Source organism: Drosophila miranda, assembly GCF_003369915.1.
Source record: "Drosophila miranda strain MSH22 chromosome Y unlocalized genomic scaffold, D.miranda_PacBio2.1 Contig_Y3_pilon, whole genome shotgun sequence".
NCBI lineage: Eukaryota > Metazoa > Arthropoda > Insecta > Diptera > Drosophilidae > Drosophila > Drosophila miranda.
The window spans coordinates 6,374,474-6,383,202 of NW_022881625.1; positions in this window are offsets into that span (position 1 = coordinate 6,374,474).

The window sequence follows — 8,729 nt, forward strand, 5'->3', positions numbered from 1 at the left end:
ACCCTCGGGTATAGTGACGGGGTGTCAAGTGCGGTGGCTGAGGTTGGTTCCTCTTCTGCTTCTATTATAGGGTTAATACATTTAACCGAGACTCTTTTAGAAGTTTTCTTAAATTTAACAGCTACATAACTTAGTAGTACTAATATAATTATGACAAATGAAATTAGTAGACTTATTTGTAATAGGTTACTATATTTGGTGTATTGCATAATTATTTCATTAGTTTGGATATACGACAGTGGTTTTATTATACCCGATACTCAAAACGAGTATTGGGGTATATTAGATTTGTGGTAAAAGTGGATGTGTGTAACGTCCAGAAGGAATCGTTTCCGACCCCATAAAGTATATATATTCTTGATCAGCATCAATAGCCGAGTCGATTGAGCCATGTCTGTCTGTCCGTCTGTCCGTCCGTCCGTCTGTCCGTCCGTCCGTCTGTCCGTCTGTCCGTCTGTCCGTCCCCTTCAGCGCCTAGTGCTCAAAGACTATAAGAGCTAGAGCAACGATGTTTTGGATCCAGACTTCTATGATATGTCACTACTACAAAAATATTTCAAAACTTCGCCCCGCCCACTTCCGCCACCACAAAGGACGAAAATCTGTGGCATCCACAAATCTCAGAGACTATTTAGGCTAGAGTAACCAAAATTGGTATCCGCACTTCTGTTAGATCTCACTATAAAACGTATATCTCAGAATTTCGCCCTACCCCCTTTCGCCCCCACAAAATACGAAAATCTGTTGCATCCACAATATTGCAGATTCGAGAAAACTAAAAACGCAGAATCATAGATAATGACCATATCTATCAGACTGCTGAATCTGGATCAGATCGGATCATTTTTATACCCAAAAGGAACAAATCAATTTGCACTGGCTACGCAGCGCCCGACGTCACGCTCAGACTGATTTTCTGTCTCTCTCGCACGCACTCTTTGTCGTGTCGTTTAATATTTCGCTGCGTCTGCCGGAGGAGATCCATACTGACTAAGTATCGGGTATAACTGTAGAGTTGCGGTGTCCGCAGCAACTCACAACGTTCCCCCTCGTTTTAGTTATGTTGTTGTTGACATAAACATTCTGGGCAAAATCTAACATTGTGTTTGATATTGTAAATTCATTTAATTGGATTGAACAGTTGTAGATTTTTATAATGGTATTTCCTTCCGCTATAATTTCTTGGTTTACTCAATTCTGGTTTAGCGTTGTTTTTGGAAGATTCCATGTGATTAGTATATTGGGTTCAATAAAGTTTATTTGAAAGTTTTGAAAAGTTTTGGAATATGGACATTTAGTGGGAATTTGCATTAAAATTCCTTTTATACAATTGTCATTGGTTTTCAATCTAGTTTCTTTAAAAAATACTTTTTCATTTTTTATGTAGTACTTGTCGTATGTCATATCTGTTAACATGTTATTTAATTCGTCTGGATACGGAACGATTTTATAGATTGGTACTTTTGTAATGTCTTTGGGAATGTTGGAAATTATTAGAATTTCGTTGGTATCGGATTTTAGCCATGTGGAGGTTTTTATATTTAGTATTTTCTCAGAATTTATTTGTTCCAGGTAGTCTTGTTTTAATAATTTTGGATTAAATATACCGAGCCTAGTTAATTGCATACCTAGTTCTATATCTTCGATATATTCTGTGAAATGTTGTAGATTGAATATCAAAATTTCTATTTGTTGATTCCTGTCTTTTTCTTCATTTAGTTTGTTTATAACGTTTATTCCGCTATTAACTGCATCTATTACCAAATTTCAAAATTTCAGCCAAAGTTCATTCATTTGAATGCTATGGCTGGCTAAATTTTCTATTTTTCGTTCCAAATCGACTTTAACTTCCTGATCTAGTGTTCAAAAGAGATATTTGTAGGCTGTTCCTACTATATTGATTAGGCCTCTTTTATTTCTTTTGGTTATTTTTAGCCCGTTCATTTCTCTTTGCAATTTGTCTACTAGATATTTTATTTGGATTATGTCCTGGAATTTAGTGGCTTGCATTAATAAATTTTGGTATAGTTCTTCGGTTTTAGTTACATTAACAGTTAGATAATGGTATTCGTAATTGATAGGTATGTTAATCGATCCAGTTTTGAATATCATATATCCGTTTTGGGATTTTATAGGATTTATTTCTATGTTTTGGCCCTGTGCCATTACGATGGTAATTATGAGGAAGATGAGGATTTTAATTGTGTTGAAGTTCGCCGATTCCATTAACTTCCTCGGTTTCTCTGGAATTATTATATTTGCTTCTATTAGATTTCTTCTTTTTCTTGAATTTTGATTTATAATGAGTTATTTTCCTACCCCCATTCTTTTCTTCATAATGTTTTTCGTCTACCTGTCTAATTTCGCCCGTCCTTTTGAAAGGATTTGTTACCTTAGACTTAACTAGAGGTGATAGTTTATAGCAAGTATCTACTTCATACTCTATGCGGTTTTTATTTAATTGAGTGATTTTATTCACTTTATTTAGTTGGGTGTCATAATCAGGTGAGCCTGCATAAATGAATATATCAGCTGGTGTCCTATTTGTGGTATTATGTTTGGTTTTATGATTTATTCTTAATTTTTCATTTACTGTTTTATGAAATCTTTCTACGTCAGATATTCCATTTTTGCTGGAAGTGATCTCTATTTTGACGTTTTCCGCATTCAGCCATGCTTGCAATGCTGTGCACATAAAAGCTAAATCTTTATCGGCTTTGATTTCAATTGGTTTGCCCATCTCGTTAAAAACTTTCATGATGGCTCTTTTTGCTTCTAACCAGTCACGACTTTTCACTTCTACAAGAGTGGCAAACTTCGAGTATACGTCAATACATGATAGGAACTGTTGGTTACCAACCATATAGAAATCTATGACGTATTTCTCTCTGATGTTCAGTATTTCCGGTGTAGTTTCGAATGCCAACTTCGTATTTCTATGCTTTGTTTTGGCAATATTACAAGTAGGACATTCGTTTATGATGTTTTGGATTAGTTTTTGATAATCCGGGTAATAGTATTTTCCCCTTAACCAATTGACGGTTTTCTCTATCCCTGGATGGAGTAAGCCTTTATGATTCTTTAATATGGTTTCTTTAAATTCAGCGTAATTCTGAATATCTAGGAGTTTCGTGCTTGATTTAATAGCTTTGGTTATATTGTTAGAATTAATGATTTCTAAATAGGCTATTGGGAATGGAGGAAAATCTATTTCGTTATGGAAATATAATGCGCTCTTTTTGGTGCATAGATATTCCTTTATTATATCCTTCGCTAAGGTGTTAGTCATTTCCTTCTACGTGATCTTGATGATTAGCTTGTGAAAATAACGAATTGTTTCTACCTTATCTTCATTGCCTTTTATTAGCTCAATTTGCCGATTGTAATAGTTAATTGGTCTTTCCGTGATAGCAATGTGATTTAGATTGTCTTCCTGTGCGCTATGTACAGTTGCACCAACGCTATTGGAAGCTTCTCCAAGGAGATTTTCATTAATCTTTACCCTTGATAAGGCATCAGCTACATGATTTTCTTTGCCTGGTAGATATTTCATTTTAAAATCAAACTCATTCAGTTTTATTTTCCACCTTTGTAATTTCATATTTGGCTCCTTGAGGTTGTTCAACCAAATCAAGGGTTTATGATCGCTTTGTATCTCGAATGTTCTACCGAACAGGTATGAACGGAAATACTTGGTTGCCCATACGATCGCTAATAATTCCTTTTCGATGGCTGAATAGTTTATTTCATGTTCATTTAGGGTTCTGCTAGCGTAGCAGATCGGTTTGTGTTCTTGTGACAAAACCGCTCCCAATGCTATGTTACTAGCGTCGGTTGTTACCGTGAACATTTTGTCAAAGTCTGGGAACGCAAGGATAGGGTCTGAGGTGATGAGTACTTTTAGTCTCTCAAATGCCTCGACGTACTTTTCTTCCTTGGGGTCTATGACAGCTCCTTTCTTTAGTTTGAGTGTCATGGGTTTTGCTATGTTTGCAAAATTAGGAATGAATTTCCTGTAGAACCCGCACAGACCTAAGAATGACTTTATTTGTTTAGTCGTTTCTGGTATTGGAAATTTGACAATGGCAGAGATTTTGCCTGGATTTGGTACTATTCCTTCAGTAGTGACTACATGACCTAGGAATTCAGTTTCCTTTTTCATGAATTCACATTTATCCATTTTTATTTATTTATTTATTTATTAAATCAATAAATTATCTGTTAATAATGGTACTTAGTTACTAAAGGCGGAAAAAGATAAGTTAAAAGTTAGCTAAATTTAAATGATTATAAATATTGCATGCAATTAGTTTAAGAGACAGTTCAGGGGATAGGGTTTGACAGAGGGAGTTATAATTATGGCATAAAACCCTAAAAGGTTCATGATCAGCATAATTAGACCTACATATGGGTAGACGGATAGGCCTAAAAGTACGGGTAGGTCTGGATGGAACGGCCAAGTCAATCTGACCCAAGAGAGTTTGGGAGTCAACAGTCCAAGAAGGAGCTTGTGCACGAACATTACGCCATTGCATATTCTGCGATGGTTCAACGACGGCAGGTCAATAAGATTTAGCCTAGACCGGTAGGGTGGCAAGATTCTACCCGAGTCCCAGTTAAAGTTCCGAAGGGCAAAAATTAAAAATTGCTTTTGCACGGATTCAATAACAGCCTGCTGCTCTTTATACTGCGGGCTCCACACACAAGAACAATACTCCAATATAGGACGTACTAACGAGATGTACAGTTGTTTCGTAACGTACGGGTCGTCAAACTCCTTGGACCAACGCTTGATGAACGCTAAAACACCCTTAGCTTTATTTACAGTTGCAGCTATATGGGTGTTGAAACACATCTTATGATCAAAAAGGACTCCGAGGTCATTTGAACTCGAAATTCGCTCAAGGACATGATTTCCTAGAACATATGAGACAAAATGAGGAGCGCGACGGTAAAATGTCATAAGTTTGCATTTGGAAAGGTTCAGAAAAAGAAGATTAGTTAAACACCACAATAGTAGTTCACTTAGATCAAGTTGAAGGCGTGTGTGCAAATACCAATCAGAGTAAGAAAGACAGATTTTGACATCATCAGCATACATTAGTGTAGTAGAGTATGTTATAACTTGAGGAAGGTCGTTCACAAATAAAATAAACAGAAGCGGGCCCAGATGACTTCCCTGTGGCACACCTGAAGTAACATTAACAGTATTTGACAACACGTTAGAAAACAAAACACGTTGAGTACGGTTAGAGAGATAGGCCAAAATCCAATCTAGAAGATTCGTTGGGAACCCTAATAAAGAGAGCTTTTGAATAAGCAGAGCATGGTTCACAGAATCGAATGCCTTGCTGAAGTCCGTAAAACCTACATCCGTCTGCAAACCAATTTGAAAACCACGGTGGATTAGGTTAGAAAACTCAAGAAGGTTAGTCGATGTTGAACGATGTCTGAAAAAACCGTGTTGCGACGGAGATATCAAGCTGCAAAAAAGATGTTGCAGTTGCCGGGTGACCAGGAACTCAAGAAGCTTCGGGATGGCGGAAAGCTTTGCGATACCACGATAGTTTTCAATGTTTGATCTTGAACCTTTTTTGTGAAGCGGAATGATGTAGGACTCATTCCAAATTACTGGGAGACAAGACTGTTCCAAGGAGAGGTTGAAGAGAAAGGTCAAGGGTTTGCAAAGGGACTGGGCACAGTGTTTTAAGATGCAACTTGGTACTTTATCTGGACCCGCAGAAAACGATATGTCCATAGATGACAAACCTTCCAGAACAACGCTTTCCTCGAAAAAGGGCAGAAAAATGCTGTTAGCTTGAGGTAGCTGGTACGGATACGGAGTGGATGCGTTGTAAATATGAGACGAGTACGTTGTTTGGAAAAAGTTAGCGAATAAATTTGCAATACCAACAGCAGAAGCTTCTGTTTTGTTCTGGTAATGAAGGGACGGAGGAAAAACGTTTGACTTGCGCTTAGAATTAACGAACGAATAGAATTTTTTAGGATCACTACGAAAGTTACTACTACATTGTGAAAGGTAATGATTATAACACTGACTATTGACGGCAAGGAACAGAGAGCGAGCGGAGGAGTATAGAGCTAAGGCCAACGTGGAGCCCGACTTCTGGTACTTTTTATAGAGCCGGGATTTATTATTTTTTAAGTATGACAAATACTTGGAGAACCAGGGAGGCTTGGACGATACAGGTACAGTGATATCTGGAACAAACGTATTAAGGGCGGAGTAAATAGAACTATAAAACGAGTTAACAGTTGCATCTATGTTCGGTAATGAATAAAGAAACGACCAATCAACACGCGAGAGATGTAGATCTAAATCAATAAAGTTTGTTTTGCGAAAACACTTTATGTGACAAGGAGCCATGGAACTGTCAGCACCTCCAGATTGTGTACACTCCAGTGATATCAACAAAGTTGGATGGTAAGGATCTTCAGGGAGAGATATTGGGCTTGCTCTACAGTAGCAAGGGAACCATCGTTAACAAAAACGAGGTCAAGAAGTCTGTCCCTAATGTTTTTAACGGCATTAATTTGGACAAGGGAAATATCCGTTAGCCCATTGATAAAGTCATTATGGCAATTGGGAAACAACAGGTTAGCGTCATTACAAGGCAGCGAAGAAAGAAATGGGAGGTTAAAGTCCCCCATGACAATAATTCGATCATTGCACCCTAATGAAGAAACAACATTATTAATTGCTGAAAGGTGGTGTAAGTAAAGCTCAGCATCAGACCTGGGAGGAATGTAAGAGCAGGTTAAATAGAAAAATGCGGAGCCAACACGAACTTTGACTGCAACAAATTCAATTCCATGAATGTTATTGAATGGGAATAACTCAGATGAGAAAACAGATTTAACTGCAATCAGAACCCCACCTGCAAAAGATGGGCGGTCCATTCTATAAATAGTGTAACTATCAATGAAAATTTCGTGATCATTGACAGAGGAGTTAAGCCAGGTTTCGGTAAACGCGATGGCATCGAAATCAAAGGACGCGCTATTAGTATGAATTTGACGCAACTTTCCCAGCAAACTGCGAACGTTCTGATAGTGCATGGAAAAATAGTACATCAGTTTTTTGGAGCATGTTCGGTAATTCTTGGATTCGAGGTCGAATCTTTGAGAAGGAACTCATGCACAATTGTATGCTCAGGTCATATTGACGGTTCTAGAGAACAGGATAGTAAAGAATCAGGGAGAAAAATTTTAAAGGATGATATGTTGCGCTTATGTTTAAATGTAAATTTAGTCACAACTATATCAACAGGCGAAGTGTTAAGTTTAGCGGCAAGATGTTGTTTAACATCCTCCGTTGTAGCCTCAGGAATAAGACAAGAAACAAATATTGCTTTCCGAGGGACCACTGCTTTAAGTTGAAGTCCCGAGCGAGATCGAGATGGTGGAGCCACTCCTAAAAGAGATCTCGGTACAAGGCAGAAGAATTGGCAGCAATGGCTGTAGCAGGAATTGGAGTAGGAATTGCAGCAGGAATTGGAGCAGGAATTGGAGCAGGAATTGGCAAGACGTCGTCAGCAACCAGCACACCCGCACTAGGAGCACTCACCGCGTCAGAAGTGACGGCCACAGAAACTGCAGGATGGGATTGATGCTGTTGGGGAGTTGGGTGCTCGAAGGAAGCACATTGCTCGGTGTAAAGAACTCCGGAGCCACCGTTGGCGGATTTACAGACAACGGCGTGGCATGCCTACACGGAAATGCTTCCGATGGATGAAGGTGAGAGGCAGGCGTACCAATCGGATAAGGTTGCAAGAGATTGGTATCATTATGCGGAATTTTCCGTCTAGGCGATTCGCTCAAGAGTTTGAGCCCAAGAAACTGTGATTCAAGGGCAAGAAATTTCTCGTTGAGAGCCACAAATTGTTTCCGGACATCCAGAAACCCAGTTCGAGTCTGTCTCATAAATGTGCGCATTTCGGCCTCAATCTCCCGACAAGCCAGACATGACCAAGACAGCCCATGCGTTTCGAGATCAGATCATTCAGCCGGCCAAAATTTCCACCACCAGCACATTTATGTGGGCAAAATTGTCGCACAGCCAGCAGCTAAGAAATGAATCACCAATGATAACACCACCGAATTCACATTTCTTTGCACTACAAACGATTGCCATTATTAACAGCAGTAGAATCACTGTGCACGAATAATAAGAGAACGGAGTGAGATCGCAGGTAAAGTAGGAGAGCAGACAGCAGAGCGAGCCAGACAATCAGCTGCAGCGGCAATAATTCAAAGCAGATGATCCAACGAAGTGCAGAAAACGAGCAGTAAACTCACCAAAGCAGAGACACAAAAGAAAAGTCCACAGAGAGGGAGAGTATAGGCAATCCAGAGAGAGTGAGAGCAACAATGCGAGAAGCCCGCGTATACTCACGAGAGAGTGTGGGCGATGCAAACGCTGATGCGCGAGAACAGTGCACACCGAAGAAGCGATAACGAAAAGCAGACTGGGCAAAAAACAATAACAAATTGCCTGCACGAGTCCGATGTGTTACGTTGCAATATTGAATTTATATTTAACACTTGTTTACAAACAAAACACTGGTGGTTAACACAAAGTAGAATCAAATTAAAGAGATGCGATAATAAATCAAAACAAAGACACAACAATGTTGTATGATATTTAGGCAAAGGGCGGAGAATGCGGGAGCAAGAAAAAAACACAACCGGCTTAAGCAAGAGCTAGA